The 25,133-nt window shown below is 38.4% G+C and overlaps 1 pseudogene; it reads left to right on the plus strand.

Annotated features, from left to right (window-relative positions):
• The first annotated feature begins 20,985 nt into the window (after positions 1–20,985).
• On the plus strand, positions 20,986–22,867 carry LOC105874784 (testin-like; annotated as a pseudogene).
• Positions 22,868–25,133: the final 2,266 nt, after the last annotated feature.

Consider the following 25,133-nt stretch of genomic DNA (forward strand, 5'->3'; position numbering starts at 1 on the left):
AGGGCCCTGCATGCCTCCAAAGGCCCTAGTAAGCTCAAGGCAGCCATTCAGAGACAGTTAAGATGACTACGGGCTGCAGTAATCAGGAAAGTCTCCTGGGGAAAGGAGCTTGATGGGAAGTGATCATTGGATTAAGTGGAAAAGAGGGAGAAAACCATTGTTTCTAGAAGAGCATAAAAACACTGGAAAATAAGAATGTAAACATGAAGTAGGCCACACCGAGAGAAGAGAATAGATCTTGATAATAGTGGGAGATTCCTTTGGAAAGGTAGGCTAGGGTTAACTGTGGATGGTCTGAATGTTTTAAGATTTAAATTTACCTTTCAATGTTGCACAGTATGTTTAGGAACAAGAAAGAATAAAGGCAGAAAAACCAATGATTGTCACTGAGAAATAGGTAGGATCCAAAATGAGTCCACTGATCCAAGCCACAATAACTACAAGAATGACTGGGACCACTGGAACAAACGGGAAATTAAAAAGGCAGACACTCGTTACAAAGACTATGAATTTTCATTTAGCTATGATGAATCTGCAGTAATTTGGTAATGTTCTACTGGAAACGCCAAGCAAGAAGTTTGAACTGCAGGGCCAGGATTTGTAAAATCGATCTAGGTGAGATTATTCACACAAATGCGTGAGTTAATCCCATGAAAACAGATGAACTATCCAAAGGAAGAGCAAAGGTAAAATTAAAATTTGTCAGCACAAGTTTAGATACATTTATATTCATAGCCATTTATTAATGGCTAATAGCATATCAGGGATCAGAGTAGATAAAATCAGTGTTTTCATTTTTAGAACACACAGCACACTTGGTTAAATTCTTAAAAGAACTTTTAAGAAATTATTAATTGTGGTAAAATGCATCTAACATAAAATTTGCCATCATAACAAAAGTGTACAGTCAGCGGTATTAAGTACATCCACACTGTTGTACAACCACCACCAGCATCTATGTCCAGAATTCTATTCATCCTGCAAAACTATTTTGTACCCATTAAAAAATAACTCTCATTTCTCCCTCATCTCCCTCAGCCCCTGGCAACTACCAGTCTACTTTCTGTCTCTATAAATTTAACACTCTAAGTATCTCACCTATGTGGAATCATATAGTATTTGTCCTTTTGTGACTGGCTTATTTCACTTGCATAATGTCCCCAAGGTTCATACATGCTGTGGTTTGTGTCAGAATGTCCTTTCTTTTTAAGGTTGAATAATATTCCATTATACATATAGACCACATTTTGCTTACCCACTCATCTGTAAATGGATATTTGGGTTGTTCCACATTTTGGCTATTGTGAATAATGCTGCTATGAATATGGGTGTACAAATATTTCCTTGAGAGAGCCTGCTTTCAATTCTTTTGGATACATACTCAGAAGTGGAATTACTGGATCATATGGTAACTCTATCTTTATTTTTTTGAGGAATTGCCATACTGTTTTCGATTTCACCTACGCCATTTTACACCAACATTTTACAATAATGCAATAGTGCACAAGGGTTCCAATGTCTTCACATCCTTGTCAACACCTGCTATTTCTTGTTTTTTTGATAGTGGCCATTCCAATGGGTGTGTGGCGGTGCCTCACTGTGGTTTTGATTTGCATTCCTTAATAATTAGTGATGTTGAACATCTTTGCATGTGCATCTTTCATTTGCATATCTCCGGTGAAATGTCTTTTCCAGTCCTTTGGCCATTTATTAATCAGGTTGTTTGCCATTATTCTTGCTGTTGAGTTGTAGGACTTCTTTATATATTCTAGATATGAATTCCTTACCAGATATATAATTTACAAATATTTTTTATAATTCTGTGCTTTCCTTTTCACTGTTAACTGTGTCCTTTGATGCACAGAAGTTTTAAATTTTGATGTAGTCCAATTTATCTGCTTTTTTATTTTGTTGTCTTATGTTTTGGTGCCATATTTAAGAAATCATTGCCAAATCAAATGTCATGAAGCTGCACCTGGTTAATTATCTTAAAAAAATTTTATGAGGTATCACTTATATATCATAAAATTATCCCATAAATGTACAGTTCAATGATCTTCATTAAAATTATAGTTATGCAATTATCAACACAATCTAGTTTTAGAACATGCTCATCACCTCAAAAACATCCCTGTGCCAGTCTAATCAGTCCTTGCTACCGTCCCCAGCCCCAGGCCACCATTAAACTCTTTTCTTTCTGTATACATTTGCCTGCACCTGATTAAATTTTAAAAGTTACTTTTCAATTATCTTTTAAAAACTAATATTTCACAGAATTTGTGTTCTGGTGGGGGGGGTGGCAAGTATGTCACTTAATCCACCATCACACTTTGTATGTTTTTAACAAATTTTTTCTCACTGATCTATTGTTTCAATATCATGTTTTATCTTTATTTCAATCTTTGTCAAAAGCAAATTTGAAAATTGATTTTGTTGGTAAGTGACACGCTTAAAATATGTTATTAGAATATTATTTAGTCCCTAGAGTGTGTCTCTTATCACTGAATCTAATTTCCTTCTAAAATAAAGCATGACATTTGCAGTAGGGCACCCAGGTGAGTTATGTGTCTGTCCTAATCACCAGCCACCTGTCATGATCCAAACAGGTTTCTGGGTTGTTTATATTCTCTCTTCCTCTCTCTCTAACCCGAGATTGAACCTCTTACTGTTCAGTACTGATCACACGTACTCTACACACACTACCACCTTTACTGGGTGGAATTCGCAACCCTCAGTAGAGCCTTAAATACACTATAAGTGGATTCCTTAAGGCCTTGGCATGCGGAGGCCCACACCCATGCTATTTTTCACACTGGGTTCCTCCCAAAGCAAGTTTTTTAAAAATAATGTTAAAGAAGAAAAAAATAGGAGTTTTTTTAAAAAAAAATAGCAAAAAACCTGTTTTGCCTTGATAAATAAATAATGTCTCTGATACCCAGGTCAAATTCAGAAAAGCTTGGTTAAAAAAAAAAAAAGAGCAATGGAATACTGTAGAGTTTGATTTTAATCCCAATTTCCTGAGGTAATAAGATCAAATTCTGAGCTATAAGTTGTTTTTTTTTTTTTTTAATGTCAACCTCACATTAAGAGCTTTGTGTTCAGCTAGTTCATAAGACGTGTATATGCTTTGGCGAGTTTCAACTGAGGATGATGCCTTTAATGCAATGAAACCACTTAATTTTAGTGTTAAGATCAAGACTTGAATCATACCATGCCAAAGCAAGATAACAGTGTGGGAGGGTATTATTATAGAGCAGGTTGTATCTGTGGCTTGACAATGTACCCTACCTCTATATCATCTTTTTATGTTCAACTCAAGGGATGCTAAGTAGAGAATGAACACATTTGTCTGGAAACCAAGAAGGCTCTAGAAAAAAGAGAATGTTCGAACTCCCATTCTAATGAATTTCACCATTATTAAATGGTCCCAGCTAAGATCAGTGGACAGGGAAGGACCCCAGGGGTGTGCTTCCGAAGGAAGAACTCACCGGGAGAGGAGGCAAATGTGTCAATGGTTCTGGCCTCAAATCATGATCTAGATAATTCCCAGGTGAGTTCTGGACATAACGTGTAACTGAAGTAGCCTGGCCTAGGGGCTCCAGCGCTATGCAGATACTTTGATGAGCGGCTGTGCCTGTTGATATAGCAGCAAGCACTCTCATTGAGTTCCAGGCATAAAATGGTAGGTGCAATCACAGCCAAGTATAACCATACAGGGGAGACTTCTCCACCTCTCTCCCCTCCACTCTGGTCCTGAAGAATTACTGCCAAGCTATCGCAGTGACAGGGTAGCAGAGGACTCTAAAAGTCTGCCTGGGCCAGGTGTGGTGGCTCACACCTGTAATCCTAGCACTCTGGGAGGTTGAGGCAGGAGGATCGCTTGAGCCCAGGAGTTGGAGGTCACTATGAGCTAGGCTGACGCCAGGGCACTCTAGCCAGGGCACGAGAGTGAGACTCTGTCTCAAAAAAAAAAAAAAAAAAAGCTGCCTGTTTTCAACAGAGCCCTGTGAGTTTGGCTTCTTCAGTGTTCTCTCTGTGACCCTGTAGGTGACGGTATAACTTGGAATTTTTATTCTCTATTAAAAAGTCTCCTCTCCATGACGTGGATAACTTGTCAAGAAGGAATAAAAGAGTTTTTACCCCAACCCCAAGAAAGGGCAGAGGATAGACTATTGTGTTTCTAAGGTCCAAGCCCTTCTTAACGGTCCTTTAAGCTTCATTCTGAGGAAGAAAGAGTAGAAAGTACCTTTGATATTTTAGAAAGATGAAGACGGATAAAAGCCCAGACCCTGAGGGGATTCTAGAATTTTAAAAAAAAAAGGGGGGGTGGTGATTGTTGTTTCTGAGACAAGGAGATGCCTGGGTGTGTGCTTGGGTTTGGTGAAAGACCCCATAGGAGCGTGGCTGTGCAGCTTCTGGAAAGGTGCAGTGTCTGTAGCCTTAGGGTCCAGAATTATCAGAGAGCAAGCCGTATTATCCCTTTGTGCCACCCTCCTTCAAAGTCCCCGCTGCTCTGCAGGAATCTGTACGAGCTGATGCGTTGCTAATGCGTGAAGCCGCAGGGCCAGGGGTAGAGTGGAAACACGGTGGTCCTGCAGAGCCCAGACAGTGCAGGCAGCGTGGACAGAGATTCACCAGGGCCACTTGAGAGTGGAATTCCAACACACTAGGTTTTGCTGCATAAGCCCCCAGAAATCTAAATGATCCAAAAGAAGGAGTTGAGAAGGCAGGAGTGTGATAATAGATTTTCCTCCATTCTGCCAGTGGGGCCTAGAGCCATTTCCATTTTAATCTGAAAAGTAAGAAACTTGGCAAGATGTTAATCACAGAGCATGAAGCACTTCACGTCTGTTATATAAACTACAATGTTCATATTTGGGGTTTCACAAATATGTTGGAATTTATTTCATCAGTTATTTATCTAATCAGCATCTCATAAAGGGAAACAGATAAATACAATGTTCTTTGCACTCTCCCAAGCCACGGGAGCCTAACTGCCCTGGAGTAGATACTTAATAAAATTGATGTAAATTCTGCAGTTGAGACTTAACAGTGAGCTATGGGAACACAGCATAGTGAGGGTCTAACCTGAGCAGGAGATGACCTTTGACTTGAGTCTTTTTTTTTTTTTTCTGAGACAGAGTCTCTGTCACCCAGGCTAGAGTGCAGTGGCGTGATCACAGCTCACTGCAACCTCAAACTACTGGGCTCAAGTGATCCTCCTCCCTCAGCTTCCCAAGTAGCTAGGACTTCAGAATTGTACCACTTTACCCAGATAATTTTTTTTTTTCTATTTTAAATAGAGATGGGGTCTTGCTCTTGCTCAGGCTGGTCTCAAACTCCTGAGCCCAAGCGATCCTCTGCCCTTGGCCTCGGAGAGTGCCAGGATTACAGACGTGAGCCACCGCGCCCGGCCATTGACTTGAGTCTTGATGCATGGGATAGTTTGCTGTTTCTCCCTTCTCTGGTCTTTCCATGGGGACACCGCCAACCAATGCAAGTCCCCTTGAGGAGCACATCTGTGAACTCCTCTGTTTCCCTGAAACAGACAGGTGACACCTCACTCTCACCTACCCTAGCTCTCCAACGTTCACTGGACCCCATTTATTTCATGTGCCCCATTAAGGTAAGAGTTTCAGCTGGGTTCTGAATTTTCTCAGGCCACAGCCCAAACGTTGCCTTTAGTCCTCTTTTTCCTGTCCCATGCTCCCAGCCCTATAGACTTTACCAGTCAGATTTGCTATGCCAGGTCTCTTGATCAAAACAAGGGGATCAAAGAAAAGGATCTGATAGGAAATATTCCTGGGTCTGTCATATTGCCAGAATCCATTCATTCCACCCTTTCTGATTACGACTTCTGAACAGGTCGACCTATATCCATTGAGTATTTTAGTAGACACTTTGGCATTGAAAGACAAGAAAGATGGGAGCAATTAGAGTATAGTGGCTTAGAACATAGGCTCTGAAGGCAGGTTTAGTTTTAAATTCTAGATTCTCCAACCCAGAGATTCTCATGTTTTCCCTCAACCTGCCCCCTCCAAACCAAGAAGGATGGCTCGCCACACCACTGCTTAGGAGCTGCTATTTCTGAGAATGTGGCATATCCCTAAGGGTAAAAATATATATTGAGAACTGCTGAGATGATTCATGTAAAGGGCCTGGTACATGCCTGGCACATTGTAAGCATAAATAAATGGTTGTTTTAGGTAACTGAAATATAAATAGAAAATGTGTGATTTTGGTAGCTGCTCTTGATTTACTGGCTAGCATAATGAGTGTCATGTACATCTTACACTAGCTACACACATTTAAGACACACATGTTTTATTAGTTACACACATTTAAGACTCATATCTTTATCTTTATGCAACGACACTTTACTAAAATACCAATTAATGATTTCTTATTTCTAAAACTGTTTCACATCTAATATTTCTCAAAAAGTTGCTTTTCCTTCATTTTTTATTCTGAATTCCCCCAAGCTACTAATTTTCAATATGAAGCTGCCATAATTAAACTTTTTCTTAAAGAAGAAATCAACTTCTTTAGTCATGAGACCAAAGTTCAGCCCACATCAGAGGCAGTTATTGTGAATTCCTCCCTAAAATATTCAAACTGAGCATATGTGGAATTCAAATTGGTTTCACTCAAAAAATGAAATCCTTGTAGGATCGTAGACTGTAAACACAAGAAACATACCCCTGCTATTTTATGCCTCCCCCACAAATTGTTTCCATCCATGTCTCAAGTGCCAGTCTGTTTTCATGAATTTTAATTATAACCGGCACCAGATTGTTGCTGGGGATAAGGGTTGGGCTGGGAGAGTGGAGGGGATTTTGACATCTGATGAACCCCAGATAAGATAGGAGGTTTGCATCTGGAACTGGCTTCTTGAATGCAGGGAAAAGCTGGTGAGAGACCACGCTTTCTGGTCAGTCTAGTAGCAAACATCAACCACGAAGGTTTTCTCATTGGAAAAATACAAAAGGCAGAACTTCTGCAGTTAGTCTAAAATTAACAGATGAAAAAGAGAACTACTGGAAATACAAACGTGATCTAAAGAAGGAATCCTGTGATCTAATGAAGAAGAATTAAAGAAAGCTTTGACTAATATCAGTGGTACTGTTGGAGACCATGGATGTTTCCAGATAGGAAAAATTTTGAAGAGACATGACCATGGAGATGTGAAATTATATATCTGTTTTGGCTAGAAAAGAAATAGAGGTGGCATCTCATTTAGCACAGTTTGTGGTATAAAAGTGGGCTCTTTGTAACTCAACAAATACCAAATAAATTTAAATGATTGGAACAAATTTTTTTCCTAAGGGAAGTGATTTATTGCTTTGACATAAAGCGAACAAAGTCAATATCATCAAAATCAATCTTCTCTTGACACTAGGAAAATTGTGCCATCATCTCCAAATATACCCAAAATCTGCAAAGTGCACACATTTTTATATATATATATATACATATATATATATCAGTAAAATTCAGTGATCTCTATAATCATACAATAATTTCCCCAGCACAAATATACCCAAATATACCCAAAATCTGCAAAGTGCACACATTTTTATATATATATCAGTAAAATTCAGTGATTTCTATAATCATACAATAATTTCCCCAGCACAAAAGCAAACAGACAGTAGCAGAGGTGTCAATATTTTACAAAGCACATTTAATCAGTAATAGCTCTAGTACTTAAACAACCAGAAATAAGAATAGACAACATTAATGTGGAAAATGTAAACTATGCAAGCAAGTCTGTGCCAATATGAAATAATATTTATACAGAGGAAAATTCAAAGGAATTATTGTGATTGTGTCACTCTACCCAAGCCTTCCGCAGGTCAAGGGAAGTTCAGTCAAAAGAAAGGTCAGGCAGCAATAAATCCAAGATATCCTCACAGGAAGGTTGAATCCATACATCATTGTCTAAATCAGTACCTTCTAAATTTTTTGACCCATGCACCTATGAGTAAAACTAATTTTAAGCATGTACCTTCAATTTAAATGTATATATGCACATGTATTGTATATAAAGCATGTATACATGCATGTACTATTATATTTCTATATGCAAATGTAATATATGTGCATATATTATTTTATGATATATTATAGTATATGCATGCACTATTATACTAACACATTATACATAATAAAATAAAAATACACAAAATGGGCCGGGCGTGGTGGCTCATGCCTGTAATCCTAGCACTTTGGGAGGCCGAGGTGGGCGGATTGCTCAAGATCAGGAGTTCGAAACCAGTCTGAGGGAGACCCCGTCTCTACCAAAAATAGAAATAAATTAATTGACCAACTAAAAATATGTATACAAAAAATTAGCCAGGCATGGTGGTGCATGCCTGTAGTCCCAGCTACTCGGGAGGCTGAGGCAGTAGGATCGCTGAGCTCCGGAGATTGAGGTTGCTGTGAGCCAGGCTGACGCCACGGCACTCACTCTAGCCTGGGCAACAAAGTGAGACTCTGTCTCAAAAAAAAATAAAAAATAAAAAAATAAAAAATAAAATAAAATAAAAAATACACAAAATGAAAATGTTAAAAGGATGAGATAAAAGTAACATAGGTAGTGGTTTATTTTATTTTTATTCTATTTATTAATTTACAAAGAAATCTTTCTGTTCTCACTTTAAAAATTATTAATACTATTAAAACTTATGTAAATGTGATTTGACATATATGTATATTTAACTGTTGTGATTAAGTCTGACAGTATGTTCATTATTTCTGGACCTCATTATCTTGCCTACTAAATCATGGCACTCATTTTTTAAAGCCAGTTATCTAATTATAAAAAAGTTTTTGTTTAAATTTGACAAAGCATTCCATTAGGGTGAGGCCTATAATAACAAAGGAAATAAATACATATTTCACATATTCTCTTGATCATTTCAAAATTCATTATAATTTTTTAATTCATCTTTTATGTCTCCTTTGGCTGGTGACAAATTGGTTCTATAGGATAAAGAAAAATGTGAACTCTGCCATTTTTTCCATTATTAAGCAGTGCATTAATTCTTATCTTCAATCACAGATATTTTTTCAGTAATCTATTTGTCCATTTTGTAAAATAGACAATGAAATCCCTAAATCCACTTAACCAGGTAGCTGCAAACTGCAGTGTGTGTCAAGACACTGAAATCAAGCAAGAGAGAACCCCACAGCCAGTTCTTTGGGATTAGGGGACTTCCACTAATCCTTTAAGAAACCTCAGATACCTGTCTGATAGTATGTCTGTGCAGTGACTTACGCCATTCTATATATTAAATATTAGTAAAGCTTAATTTCTTCTCTCTACATATTAATATAAAAACCATAAGTTTTTACACACACCAATGAGTGGTCTTGTTCACTCCCTGGTGAGCATGTCCTCCACTTTGAAACGTGTGTCTCTTCATAAAAGGCCTGTTCTTCTCTCTCCCCGCAGAGTAAATAAATATCTGTTTTATGGCCCATGGAGTAATTCTGGGGGTGAGGTTACAGATTAACAATTGCTTAGCACTTCTCGAGACTTTGGATTCCTGAATTAATTTCTTTTGTGGAGAATCCAACCAAGAAATACCATCATTCATTCATTCCATAGATATTTACTGAGATTCCACTATCTTACCCTTTCAAATTTCATATAAAAAAGAATTTGAATAATTTAGAACCAAAATGAATACTCCCTAAATAATCTAGACCTGAGGTCAGAATCTTTTTCTATAAAGGGCCAGATAGTAAGTACTTTCAGTATTGCAGCTCATACCACCTGTTGCAACTACTCAACTCTGCCACTGTGGTGTAAAAGCAGTCATAGACGTAGGTAAAATGAGGTGCCTGGCTGTGTTCCAATAAAACTTTCTTTATAAAAATAGGTAGCAGATCTCCCATTCATGGATGTAGAAAATAAAAAAAAAAAAAAATAGGTAGCAGGAAGGATTTGACTTGTAGGCTGTAGTTCTCCAACCCCTTATCTAGACAATTGCTTCACTACCCTACCTGATTTGACTATAGTGATATGGGCCTAAGAAATTTTACTTATCTGACTTTTTAGTCATACTATTTTCTTTTATTTGAATAAGAAAATTAGAGCAAGCTAGTCATTTTCTTGATGCATATTCAGACACATCTTTACTTTTCCAGATACCTTCTTTAGTTTTTGTCCCCAGATGCACTGACCAAATGAGTTTAGTCCTGTATTTCTTACAAAATTAATTTGATATAGAGTCACAATAACAATTGAAAGGCATAGTTTGGATCTTCAAAAGAATAAAGATCTCCTTGAACAATATAATGCAGGCTGGCTTCAAGATGAATCATGTTTGTTTTTGTGTGTGACAACATATATGTCGAATGCTACAGGGGCAGGAAAAGCAAAGTATAGCTTGCCAGGAAGAGGGTTAAATTCCACTGTAATAGGTAAAAAAAAAAAAAAAAACTACCTAGTAATGACTACATCATGCTACTTGCAACCTCTAGTTCACTTCTCAATGTACTCTAAGATATGTTCTACCTCAACACTTACCCAGTGATTTTCAAACTTGAGTGTCCACAAGTTTCACCTGGGCAGTTAGTTAAAATGTTGATTATCCGTAAGTCTTCTGGGCTGAGATCCAGGAATCTGTCACCAAGCATTTCCGGTGATTCTGATGGGGCCAGCCATAAGAAGAGAGTAAACAGAACAGAGTACTCTGTTCTAAAAAGAACAGAGTAAATTTGCTGAGTTCAAAATCTCCCCTGCATCCCCTGGATGTTCACAAAGAAATATAAAAAAAAAAAAAAAAAAATCTCCCCTGCAAGGCTGGAGTGATAATTAGTGAAGCCATATCTGAAGTTCCTAAATCAGAACTTGGCAGATAGTAGATACTCAATAGATGTAAATAATTTTATAATTATTGTGGTATAATTATTACTCTATATGTAAAGAGAGCCATAAATCCCACCTTAGGAAAACTGGAGGCACTGAAACTGCAATTAGGTGAAAAGGGAAGGAAGGAATTAATAAATCTTCAATACCAAAATTGGATGCACTATGCAAAGGTCAGGAACTTCAAGAGTTAAAAAGAAAGGTCATAACTAACTGCTGAATCATTAGGTAATCATTAAACCAAACTAGAGACAAGTAATGAAGGAAAGGGGGAAAAGGCCTTAATAGCTATTTGCCCATATGTCACAAAATTAAAGCAATGACATGTTTATTATCAGTCATCTGGGCCTTAACCACAGTTCTATGATTCTCTTTGCCTGAGTACACCTGAATTTAGGGCTATAAAATCGAGAAAGTAGTGGGACTTAGGGAAAAGGGAGATTTTCAAACTGTAATTGAAGTCAGAGAGCCATTCCAGCCAAACAAGATCATTGCTCCTCTCAATAAATCCCCAGAGACCGATGGCTTTGCCATTTGCTTAGCCCTTGGAAAAGGATGTCTCGAACTGTTTTCAGGCCAGGCTGGTCCTGGTTCTTGCATTTGCTTGCTCATTCATTCATCCAACCAATATTTAATAAGCTCCGACCGTGTGCCAAGTACTGTCGTAGGCACTTGGGATACATAAGTGAACAAAACCCAGATAAACAGATCCCTACCCTTATAGAACTTACAAAGGGAGGCAGATAAGAGAAAATAAACCCAATGAATAAATAAATTATAAAATATGAAAAGGAAAAGTGGCAGGGTGTAGGAGAAGGTGTGAGTGTGAGGGGTGGTCAAGGTGAGCCTTAGTGGGAAAGTGAGATTTCAGCTGAGACCTGGGGGAGGTGAGGGAGCAGGAGCCTGGCAGGCAGCTACAGGGAGGGCGACAAAGACTTCAAAGGTCATAGGGCCAGAGAGTGCAGGACTGTTGTTGCTGTTTTAAGTCTAGTGAAGCGCAATAGCGAGAAGGAAGGAAAGAGAAGAACAAGGGGTTCGATCTGTAACTGACTGTGAACAGTCGATTGAGATAGCTCAGTACCTTCAGACCAGGTGGGACTTTTTAAAAATAATACCAAGGAGCCAGCGTGGCTGGAGGAGAGTGAATAATAAAGAATAAGAGCAGAGATGGGCATTTATTGAAACCTTAAAATCTGTACCCCCATAATATGCTGAAATAAAAAAAAATTAAAAAAAAAAATGAGGGAATTCTTAATTACAACTTTAAAACCACACTATCCAATAGCCACACATGGCTACTGAGAAACTTAAAATGTGTGTTATCCAAATTGAGATGTACTTCAACTGTAAAATACATACTGCATTTTGAACACTTAATTCAAAAACATGCACAATATTTCATAACCAATGTTTTATACTGACTATATATAGAAATATTTTAGATACTTAAATCCAAATATTGGACTGGGTTAAATAAAATGTATTATTAAAATAATAAAAAAAAAAAAAGAATAAGAGCAGAGATGTAATTGAGGGCCTTGCAGGACGTTTCCTGCAAGAACTCTGGCTTTTACTCTGAAATGAGAAGACTCTGTACGGTTTTGCGCACAGGAGTGACATATCTGATTTAGGCTTGAAAAGGCCTTGTCGTGTGGAGAGTGAGCGAAGAGCAGCAGTGGACGTGCCTGCAGTAACCATGCTGCGGAGCTTATTGCCTCTGGCGACAGTGCTTGGGCGCTCCCGGCAAAGACTGACCTCTGCCTGTGCTTGATCACTGACCCTTAACTGAAGGTTCTGCTTGCTGCTCGGTTTTGACCTCTGGCCACCATATAATCTAATTACGGGGTCCCAGCCATCCTATTGTTCTCTCGAATTTGCCTTAGCTACTCCCAAAAGGTGCACAAAGTTCAATCTTTTTCATCCGACAATTTCCAGAGCCCATCAATATATGAAAAATCAATTGGAAAACAGAAGCACTCGAAACCTACTTTAAGGAGTAAAATAAGTATCTGAAAATAAGTATCATATTTTCAGTTTCTACCGTATGCCAGGTACTGTGCTTTATGTATATTAACAGTTAATCCTCTTAACCCAGGGAGCTGGTCTTATTATTATAATGTCTCAGTGGTAGAAACCATGTCTTGAAATCATGGAGTAATTGATAAAAACAGAAGACAGGGTTTCAAACCTAGAAAATGATACTACTACCCTATAATATGTAATTAGCTTTGTTATAAATATTTATGCCCAAAAGTCCTGGTTAGAAAAATGTTTTTCAGGATCTTATTCGCACTATTCATGACTATAGTACATCCTGTTCATACTGTACTCAGAGAACAAAAGAAACTTTAGCCTGGCCCTGACCTCAACATGACAAAATCTCTCTAATCAGACACGATCTGGACTGGTAGTTAGCTGGTTAATAAAAGAGAAAAAATAAAAATAAAATGAGGAAAGATAAGAAGTTATACTTGTATACCCAAATAATTTACGTTGGCATCCATCATTTCTTTCTGTATCTACTCATCAATCTTTTGCTGTAGAACATTTTCTTACAGTCTGGAGTTCTGTTACTTTTTTGAATAGCGCATCATCCTTTGATCTCCAGTTTCAGTTTCCTTAAAGTGAAATAAGAAAAGAAGATCAGCTGTGAAGAAACATGGAAACAGACTTCTGAGCTGGCGTGGTGGCTCATTCCTGTAATCCCACCACTTTGGAAGGCCGAAGCGGGAGGATAACCTGAGGCCAAAAGTTGGAGACCAGCCTGGTCAATATTGAGACCCTGCCTCTACAAAAAATAGAAAAAGAAAAAGAAAAAAAAAAAAGTAGACTTCTCTAGATATTTACAAATATTTTCTAATTTTTTATGATGATGTTCATATGTGATTATATGACATTTATCCTTCCCTTATATATCCTATTCAAAGCATTCAGTTTTAATTCTCATAGTAACAGTTCTCTTTCTCTTCACACTCTTATTTCTTTGGCTTTCATACTATTTAATAAATTATGTCATTTCAGTAACAAATACCACAGGCATAAACAGATTTGGGAACTAACTCAGCTGATTCTTGGTAAACATAAAACTCAACTGATAGGGGCAGAATGGATGAGCACACTAGAATAATCTCTGGGCTGCTAGTATTCTGTAGCAAGCACTGTCCAACCTGTTTTACAGAGAGAATGGAGAGCATGCATTACTCTCATGGGTCGCTTAAGTGGAGGTTGATTAACGGAGCATCTTCGGTATAGATTATTGGATGCCAAGTAATGAAATGTTACTTGGAATTGCAGGACATAGGAACTGGAAGAAACAGTAACAAAAATAGCTGGCACAATCCAATCATTTAAGATAAAAAAAACAACTTGAGAGTCTATCTTCCCAAGATTATTTCATTAGTAGGGAAAAGAACAGCTTTGATGCTCTCTGTTCAGTGTTCCTTCCCACACTGGAGCATTCCATTTTGTCATTACCGGATAAAGTTACTTAAATGACCTAATTTTCCCTTTTCCTTCATCTTTCTGTCTTCAAATGCAGTGCAAAAAAGGATTTCTCTCACCTGAGACTAACAGTTTTATTACCTAAAAACAGAGATGTTCTACTTTGAGATTTTCAAGTAAAAAAAGACTACTTTGTTTTGTTTCTTTTAGATTTCAATGTCAATTTCATGTCTCTCCCAAAATATGAAAACTCAGCATCAAATTTTCTATATATGTGACCCTTTGAATTCACAGAGACTCACATTTGCACATTGGTCAGGGACTAGAAAATAGCTTGAAAGAAAAAAAATGACTGAAATACTAGAAAGACTGAAAAAAAAATAAACAAGAAACCAAACTTGCAGCTGGCTTTTCCAGATATTTTGCCAAGATGCCTAAGGTCATTGGTAACTACTCTGTTTTCGTGTAATACTATCAAAAATATCTACCATCAAAATAGATCAGAAATTATAATATTTACTTTGCAAAAAGTACAAGGCTTGTATGATGTGTACTCATCTATATTTATAAAAATCAGTCAAAATATAATGAAATAAAAGTCTAAAAATAGAACTGGGGAATTAGAACCAGATTTCATAGTCTCCTATTTTTTTTTCTTATTTATTTTATTTTTCCTATTTATTTTCTTTCTGCCAGGAACATATCTATAAAAAATTGATTTGGCATCAGTAAATGTGTATGGGTGTTAACTCCACCTTCAACTTGGGCCTCAACCTTCTAGTAATAATCAGCTACTTTTAAGCCCCAGGTCTCATGATTACTTCCCCCAAAAAAGGAGTGGTAGGTACTTAGCATCCTCTACTGGGGGGAGTATCAGTACTCCCTCCCTCCCCCCTTTTTTTTAGACAAGGTCTCACTCTGTTGCCCAGTGTATAGTGTAGTGGCATCATCATAGCTCACTGCAACCTCAAACTCCTGGGCTCAAGCAATCCTCTTGCCTCAGCCTCCCAGGTGGCTGGGACTACAGATACCTGCTACCATGCCCAACTAATTTTTCTATTTCTTTGTAGAGACAGGGTCTCACTATGCTGCTCTGGCTGGTCTAGAACCCCTGGCTTCAAGTGATCCTCTTGCCTCAGCCTCCCAAAATTCTAGGATTACAGGCATGAGCCACTGCTCCCTTCTTGCTGGAAATCCTCACCCCAGCTAGAAAGCATCACACTGGCACTGTCTTGGGGATCACGTGGGTAATTGTTCTACATGAACTTTTAAATATTTACTTCAAAGCTTCCATGGTTCTTTTCTATATTCCACTGGTTCTTTTCGACTCTCATTGATTTTTCTCTGTTTTCTCACAGATATTTTTCCTTCATTTTATCTTTAAATATTGGGATTCCACACAGTTCCAGACTTGACCCATTGTTCTTTGTAGTCACCTAGTCTCCTACATAACTTCATTCCCTCTCAGAATCTTGACTATCCCTTGCTAGGGACTATCAAATCTATGCACCAGCCCAGCTTCTCATCAGTAAGTGACAGTCATGTCAAATTCCCACCAAACAGCTCTATCTGATGACTATTGGACATTTCAAATCCATCCTATCGAAAACTAGACATCTGATCTCCTTTTCTTCCAAAACTGCTCTGTTTCATGTGTTCTTTCTCTCAACTGGAAGGACCAATTACCCAATTCAGAAACTCCTGAGAAAACGCTTGGCATGAATTCCTCAAATGGATTGTTGCCATTCAGTTTGGATTTTTACTATGTGTGTAATTGCACAGTCTTAAGACAATGCTACTCTTATCCAAATTAATAATTTATTGTACTTCATAATAGTACTCTGACAAATTAATGCACCAAGAGCTTTAATTCACTACATGACCAGCACCACCGCCACCACCCCAAGCTGTCCCATACCTTGTTTTTAAAATCCTATGTCTCTTTGCAGACTTTTATACATTGAAATTCCTAATTTGGGGAATCTTGTCAATATACAACTACACAAAAGCAGACAGCACCACAGACTGTATGTGCTTTAAGAATACAAAAACAAAAACCAACCAAAAAAATCAAAACAAAACAAACAAAACAAAAAACAGAGAAAAAACAAAACTGAGTATCTAAGTACATAGTCTCACTTCATTTCATGTGTTTATTTATATTTTTATTTCCCAGAACTAAGAAATGAAGAAGGAAGCAGGGAGATGGGGAACAGAAACACTTCCCTGAGAAAAAGTTCCAAAAATAAAAAGGTAGGGAGAAGATTGGATAGGAAAAAAGGTGAAAAAAAAAAAAAAACTAATACATTTTTCACTTACACTAATTAAATCTAACAACAGCTGCCAACTAACTATTGTGCTGTGGGTTTATAAAGTCAGCTTAAAGCCTTCATTCCTGATTAACTCCACTACAAGCAGTACTCATGGCACTAATGATAAAGCAAGCCCCATTACACTGTTAAAATATAACAAGGATCCACTTTCACAAATCAATGTATTTCCAAGTAGCCAGAGCCTGCCCCTCTGAAAATACGTCAGTGATCATTCTTCTCTCTTAATCTTTTGCTACTTTCTCCAGGGCCTGTAATAAATTGGAGGTGGAACAATGAAGTCTTTCATGTGGAAGGGAAAAAGAAAAGAAAACTCTCTGGCTGCAGCACTCTCTCTCTCTCTCTCTCTCTCTCTCTCTCTCTCTCTCTCTCTCTCTCTCTCTCTCCCCTTTTCTACATCACTGAGAACATAGTGAAAGAAATAAAAGGAAAGGATCAACCCCCTTTCCAGTGGTCAAAAGGTATTTCAGAAATAAAGGAAGAATCCTTGAGAATGGCTTTGTGTCTGTCTGTCTTCCAATTGACTGCCACTGATAGCATGTGTTAAAACTTTTCAATGTCAGGAATCCAAGCCCAGAACAGACAACCAAAGCAGAGACTTGGGTTTTCTTCTATAAAGCAATGAATGACAGACATTTGGCTAAGATGACCAAGAGCCCTTGACATTATAAAGAATTCTATAAGGAAAAATGCTGGCACCATTGAGCATGTGTTGAATGCTTAGACGAACAAATGTAGACTAACCTCCTAAACTTGATCTTACTTATTGTTTACAAAATAATGTCATAAGATGAACAGTGCCATCTTGAAACTTACACTTAACTTCAGGGTCAAGAGAGAAGCCAAGTAAAATAGAGAGCTCCGAAAGATTAGAACTTACATTAAGTCACGACCTCAACTATCTCCTGTTCTTCAGTAGAAAGCAAAGGAAAAGCCAAAATGTTAAGAAGTAGAACCTGTATGTACAAAAGATCTAATCAGTACATTGCTTCCAATCCACAAACTACTCAAGAGGCAAAGGACTCAGAAGTCCCTGCATCTGCTATTTCTTTTTTTATTTTTTTTTATTTTTTTTTTTTTTTTTTAAGACTAGTCAAGTGCAGTAGTGAGGAGGGGGGAAAGTAGTAGAACAAGGAGTTCAATCTGTAACTGACTGTGAACAATCACGTGAGATAACTCACTACCTTCGGACCAGCCTGCTATTTCTTAAAAGTAGATTGCCCTTGCTAAATCTTTTAGTCCAATAGGTCCTTCCATAACATTGTATTAAACACTATTTTAAAATATTCCTTTATATTTGTATAATTCTTTACAAACTAAAGGGGCTTAACAAGATTTATTCTCCTGTAATTCATTTTATGCTCACTTCAACACAGGTAGGAATCATCCCCATTATTAGTGAGCTGGTGTGAGCTCCTCTTTTATATAAATGAGGAGTCAGAGCACTGGGAAAGCTCAGAAAATTTGACTAGAGTCTTATAAGTAGTCTTCCAGTCTTATAAGTCTGGAAATAGTAAGGCCAAAACTAAAGCCCAGTTCTTCATCTAGCATGATGTTACCACATGAACACATTTTATTTAAATAATATAAGAAGCTACGTTTTATAAGAGGCAAGTAGGCAGTTTTAATCCTATTTAACTCATCATACACCAAAGCAAAATCATTTGTCTAAGCCTGTTCAGCCATGTAATCAAGTTTAAGCCAAATTTGCAATGAAGGACCAATGCGGCATGCATGAGTGCCCGTTGATAAAGTTAATTATTAACATCTTCATCTATTTTAACTCAGAACCATACTGGGAGAGGCAGGGCCCCTGGCTGAATGAACCCCACTCTCTCAACACTTCAAGTGATAACAGCTAATACTAATCTTAATATTGCTGATTTACAGGCCATAACAAATGACCTGCTATTCCCTGGAGGCTTATTTAGGTGTGAAAATGAAGGGACTAGACATAAAGATTCTCTATGTTCTTGCTGTAGTTTGGAAAGCAGAAAGTCACTAGAGAGGTAGTTTTGTTTGGGGAATGGGGCCTGATATCCTTGGTATACTATTAGTGTCTAATCAATTTTAAGGCACAACACAATGGAGATTTTCTGACTTCTATATATTGTCATTTAACTAATACTTATTAAGCAGTCAATATCCAGAATGCATTGTTTATAGGTAATGTGAGAATGGTGAGGCAGGTAGGAGCCAAAATAAGAAATTGGTTGGAAGCTTTAAAAAAGCAATTGGATAGCACACTAGATCTGGCTTACATATATACCTTTTTCCTCCCAAACTCATTAAAATTATATCAAGGGGATAAAAAATTATAAATTGGATTTGGGAAAAGATGGACAGTAGATTGAACAGGAGAATCTAACTTTGTTGCCACTAGAAACCCTTATAAAACCATTATAAAGGGATAGATATAAAGATAGATGTGAATAAGTTGTTAAAGATATATATCAAGGAGAAACAAAATACAACAGCACAAAATTTAGCAAGTCAGGAAAGCAGGCATGTGAGTGTAAATTAAAGAGCCTTGCAGACCCAAGAAGAACAAATTTTAAACCAGCAACGAGGAAAACTGAAAACTGACCTAATCTTCACTTCAAAAATCACCAAAAGCCTCAGAAATTGATAGTATCAGATACCTCTAAAACTTGGGGTAAGGCAGGTGAGGTGCCAAAATAAGGAAATTGGTTGGAAGCTTTAAAAGAATGGAAAAATAAGCACCACGTGTACTCACCAGCAAATTGGTATTAAAGGATCAACACCTAAGTGGACATATAGGAATAACATTTATTGGGTGTCGGGCGGGTGGGAGGGGGGAGGAGGGGATGGGTATATACAAACATAATGAGTGAGATGTGCAACGTTTGAGGGATGGTCACGCCTAAAGTTCTGACTCGAGGGAGGTGGCGTGGGCAATATACGTAACCTTAACATTTGTACCCCCATAATATGTTGAAATAAAAAAAAAAAAAAGCAAAAAGCAATTGGATCCTTCTCCCTACCTTCTTAGGGCTCTTCCATGTCACTGAGTTACTTCCCTTTCCACACAATGGCCAAAGCTTGGAAAGGTTAAAACAGAGTTTCTATTTAGGAGGAAGCCATGCGTAGTTGAGGTGTGAGTACCAGTCAAATACTCAGCTACCAGATTGCTAGCAGACAGGCCTCACACATCATGCTTTAAGACTGGAAGGTACTTCTCTAGGGCAACAGGCTAAGTGGCAGACTTAACATGAAATTATGTGTTCCCCCAATAACAGCCCTGCCAAATTGCCCTACAGGGAAACTTAGCCTTAACAAGCCCCACTAATGCCCTCAGAGAATCCAGTCAGAGATCAGATTCCTCCACCCTGAGTCACAAGAGGTCAAGCTACGGTTATCAGAAGTCTGAGGAAAACTTCTAATATGGAATATACAGGTGAGAATAAAACTAAATGAAAAACTTGGAGAAAATAGGCTACACAGAAAGAAGAAAACTTCAACAAAAAAAAAAATTCTCATTAATATCCCCAGAGAAAGGATGTTTATACTGACACATTGCTAATAGCTAACTAGCATTTATGAAAAAAGAATAAGATGATATATAACAAATTCAGACAGCAAAAAGAACTCTCAGAAAATAAAATTGGATAGCAGGGAACATAAGTCAATAGAAGTTTTGAGAAAGGAGTGTGAAGGAAATCTTTAAAAAAACTATGAAATTGAGAGATCCCAGAATGAATGCAGAATGTGACAAACAATCTAACTGTATTATAAATGTATACAATATCCTCACTGAAAAGGAGTCAGAGGAGAAAGATGTTGACCTAAGTTATATTGGAAATATTCAGAGTCTGTAGGACTAAAGTGAAAGAAACTATATACAAGCACTGAACTCTAATTGATAAAGTTATTTCCCATGAAGGTGCCAGTTAATAATTTTGATACCATGATACACGCATATGGGAATTGAACAATCAAGTATATGGATGGGTAATGCTATGAGCCAGGGTGCTCACTGTGAGAGTAGGAGTTTACAGATAAGCAAGGGAGGCAGCTAGAATGATCCATGTGGTAATAGATTAGACATCAGTATGAATTCATGTTTAGCTTCATGTAGATACAGATGTCACATGTAGAATTATTTATATGTGTATTTATATATATATGTGTGTGTATATATACACATATATTTTTTGCTTTGTCAGCTAAGAGGGCCTAGAAGCAACAATGCTCCATTAGCAACAAAAACACCTAGTGCTCAGATCTTGGTTTCTAGCACCATTTTCCAGTAAAAGGAACTGGGTCTTCCTGGAGAAATGTCTGATTCTCGGACTAGCGTAGGAAATATACAAGATGACCCTGGAACACCTTATAGTGTCAGAAGACAGGAAAATGCTCATAAGTAAACAGATAAACTCATAATGTTGGAGGTATGTCAAAAGGTCAAAGGAACCCAACCGAAAGAACCCCTAATAGCCAAAGCTGGAATAATTCCAGCAACAGAATAAAGAAAGTAGTATTTTATTCTAACCCAAAGCATAAAATAAATATTCATGAGTCCATACTACTATAAATAAATAATTGGATAAATAAATAAGTGAAGGAAAAGAAAAAAATCTCCCATGCAGGAGAATTTCAAGTAATTTATGTAGATATTTTTTCCTCAAGGAGGTGTAACATAGCACCCCACCTAAGCGAGGGGTACACATAATGACTTATTTCCATAGAGTAAGGTATGAAAAGGGGCTAAAACAGGAATTTTATAGTACAGACCTGAGAAACACCCCTCGGTCGGGTGATTCAAGGTTAACATCAACACCGATCGATGTCACCTTCATAGTATATACCCTTGATGAGAATGGTGCTTTGCCAGAAAGCAAATGTTATCAACTTTAACCATGTAAAAGTGGTTAAAGAGTGACAGAAGTTAAACAGGTGACAGAAGTTAAAAAGCTGCAGCCGAGTGGGCAGTGGAAGTTGGAAGGTGCCAGAAGGACTTAGGTCATGAGTGAGGATTTGAAGCCCCCTGTTTAACATGCAAAGAAAAATGTGAGGGATTCGAACCGCACTTCTGGAGAAAAATACGTTGTAACTGCACGTGTGGCCAAGAAGAACATGATGTCCTCCTGAGCAATGAAGAGGATCGAAAAGTGGGGAAACTTTTTGAAGACACCGAGTATACCACTCTGATTGCAAAACTGAAATCAGACTGAATTCCCATGTATAAATGCGATGTTATGATATTGACCAATCCAGTTGCTGTCAAGAAAAATGTCTCCTCCGTCAATACAGTCACCTATGAATGGGCTCCTCCTGTCCAGAATCAGGCAGTAGCCCGGCAGGACATGCAGATACTGCCCAAGGAAAAGCAGCCGGTGGCAGGTTCAGAGGGGGCACAGTACTGGAAGAATTGCAGCTGGCAAAGCAGCTCCCTGCATGCTACCAGGACCCCTCAATGTGCCATGAGTTGTCTCCCAAAGACGTGAAGGAAATGGAGCAGCTTGTGAAGAAATATAAGAAAGATGCCATAGGAGTAGGAGACATCAAACTTCCCTATAAGATGGATGCTCAAGGCCCCAACCAAATGTACCTCCCTGGCGGAGATGAAGCACCTCAGCAGCGGTGGGGGGCCCTGGAGGACAAACCTGCTGAGCACAAAAAAAACTCAGTATTCCTGCTATTGCTGCAAAATGAGTATGAAGGAAGGCAATCCATCCATCTCTGCTGAAAGGGCTGGCTACGATAAACTGTGGCACTCAGCTTGTTTCGTCTGCAGCACCTGCTATGAACTCCTGGTCGACATGATTCATTTCTGGAAGGATGAGAAGCTGTACTGTGGCAGACATGACTGGGACAGTGAGAAACCCTGATGGGCTGGCTGCGATGAGCTGATATTCAGCAATGAGTATACCCAGGCAGAAAACCAGAATTGGCACCTCAAACATTTCTGCTGCTTTGACTGTGACAACATCCTACCTGGGGAAATATACATGATGGTCAATGACAAACCCATCTGCAAGCCCCGCTAGGTGGAGAATCATGCTGTGGTACGTCCAGGATGCCACAATGCCATTGATCCAGAAGTCCAGTGGGTGACCTACAGCAGTTTCAGCTGGCATGCGTTCACCGAGTGCTTCCTGTGCTCCTGCCACAGCAAGCGTCTCATGAGCAGAAGTTCATGCCAGTGGAAGGGATGGTTTTCTGTTCGGTGGAGGATAAGAAGGTGATATCTTAGGAGGAGGGCACCCAGCAGTATTGAGCCGTAGCTATCTATCCAAAGTGATCTGCTCTTCTACTATAAAATCCAATTTAAAAAAATAAAAGGCAAAAAAGGTAGAAGAAAGGGTAGAGGAAAAACAAACAAAAAAGAAGTTAAAAAGTAAAAAGGATGAGAAAAGCTCAAGAAAAGAGTAAGTATGATAATGTCCCAATTTTACAGTGTAGGGAATCAAGAGATATAATGAATAGAAAAATGTAACATAATGGATAGGAAAAAGTAAAATATTTAGTATTTAAAATTATAAAGTCGGCCGGGCGAGGTGGCTCACCCCTGTAATCCTAGCTCTCTGGGAGGCCGAGATGGGCGGATTGCTCCAGGTCAGGAGTTTGAAACCAGCCTGAGCAAGAGCGAGACCCCGTCTCTACTATAAATAGAAAGAAATTAATTGGCCAACTAATACATATATACAAAAAATTAGCCAGGCATGGTGGCGCATGCTTGTAGTCCCAGCTACTCGGGAGGCTGAGGCAGGAGGATTGCTTGAGCCTAGGAGGTTGAGGTTGCTGTGAGCTAGGCTGACGCCACGGCACTCACTCTAGCCTGGGCAACAAAGTGAGACTCTGTGTCAAAAAAAAATAAAAATAAAATAAAATAAAATTATAAAGTTAACCAATACTGGAACTAAAAAGAGACAGTTATTTGGAAAGCAGAGTTGGCATGGTAATTTAAGTAAGCTAGTGCAGCCTTCGATAGCTCAGCTGGTAGAGCAGAGGACTATAGACTAAGTAAGCTAAATCTTTTTCTGTCAAAATAGGAACACAAATAATCTTTAAAATTTATAAATCAGGAAATAACAGTATAAGCATACTTCTAGCCACTCTGAGATGACACCAGAGTAATTAAAATCCAAAACTGTTGAGAATTAAATATGGTTCTTCCCAGCAGAGGAGATCAGCGTGGGGAGGATTGAGGAAGTTGCTCTTCATATTATTTGAAATTTTTAGTTAAAATGTGCATGTATTACTTTAATAAAGACAAAATAAAAAGTTATTTTTTAATGACTGAGATGCCATTCATGTCCTGAGGAGTCTTGCAATCTATTACAAAAAACTGATTATGAGAATGTAAGGGAAGAAGGGAAGAGGGAAAGAAAAAGGGAGGTGACAAAAAAATTGTATTGAGTGTCTACTTTGTGCTGTGCATTTTGCTGGATGATTTACGTACATCATCTATCTCATTTAAACCCTTTACCATTCCAGTGATTTCCTCCATTTCACTCTGAACAATGCAGGCTTGAAAAGGTTAGCTAATTTATTCAAGATCGCAAAAGCTCCTATCTACGTGCCAGAGCCAGGAGTCAAATCCAAGTCTATCAAAGCCTTAATTCATGGACCTTCTCATATAGAAGGCAGTCATCTAGGTGCTAAAAATATTTGGCTATCAATAAGATTTCTAAGACAGAAGACGCCCTCCTGCTAGAGGAAGTTATGGCGAAGGGCAGAATTACCTTAGAGAGCACAGCAGGAGGAGGCGAGCTCCAGGCCCTCAGGGAGGCCTTCTCCAGAGAAGCAGACCGCTGAGGGCCTGTTTTTGATGTCTGTGTCCTCTTTAATGCATTCAAAACTCTTAACAGCTGGAGAGTTGAATGATTCATCTAAACCCATCCCAGGAGTCCTGAAATCTTTCCCTTTGCAGCAGTAAGACACATGATTAACTGGAAGAGAGATGGCTTCCTGCAAATCCCTGTCACCGTCAACCCTCCTGTCTTCCCATTCCACTTCCCTGTCCCTCACCTATGAGGTTTGGAGAAAGGCTCATTTCGTCATACTCTTCCTCAACTGGTCCCCTTCTCAGAAATCTTTTTACGCGTTTGGGTCACCAACTTATTTGGTTCCTTTAAGTAATTTCATTAAATTCTCACCTCCCTGTTAATTCTTAATTCCTCTTCTTCCTTTCCTCCTCCTCCTTCCTCCTCTTCCTCTTTTTATTTTCTCTCTCTCTCAACTGATAACTGTGCCTACCACTTCTCCAGAAATCAGAGACCATTAATTTTATAACCTATAAATCCAATCAGCCTCTATACACATCCATTCTTCCCTTCCTTCCATGACAGAAAAGGAGCTCTTCTCCTAGATGAAACTAGCTCTGCTGCTTATGTTTTTTATCCTGTTTGCTCCTGCTTCTCCTGGAATCTGTACTATCTCTTACTGTCTCTTCTGTCTTTCCACATCTCCTTCTCCATGAGCATCTTTCCCTTACTACAAAACAGAGGTAAGCTGCC

The sequence above is a fragment of the Microcebus murinus genome, chromosome 12 (assembly GCF_040939455.1).
Source record: "Microcebus murinus isolate Inina chromosome 12, M.murinus_Inina_mat1.0, whole genome shotgun sequence".
Taxonomy (NCBI): domain Eukaryota; kingdom Metazoa; phylum Chordata; class Mammalia; order Primates; family Cheirogaleidae; genus Microcebus; species Microcebus murinus.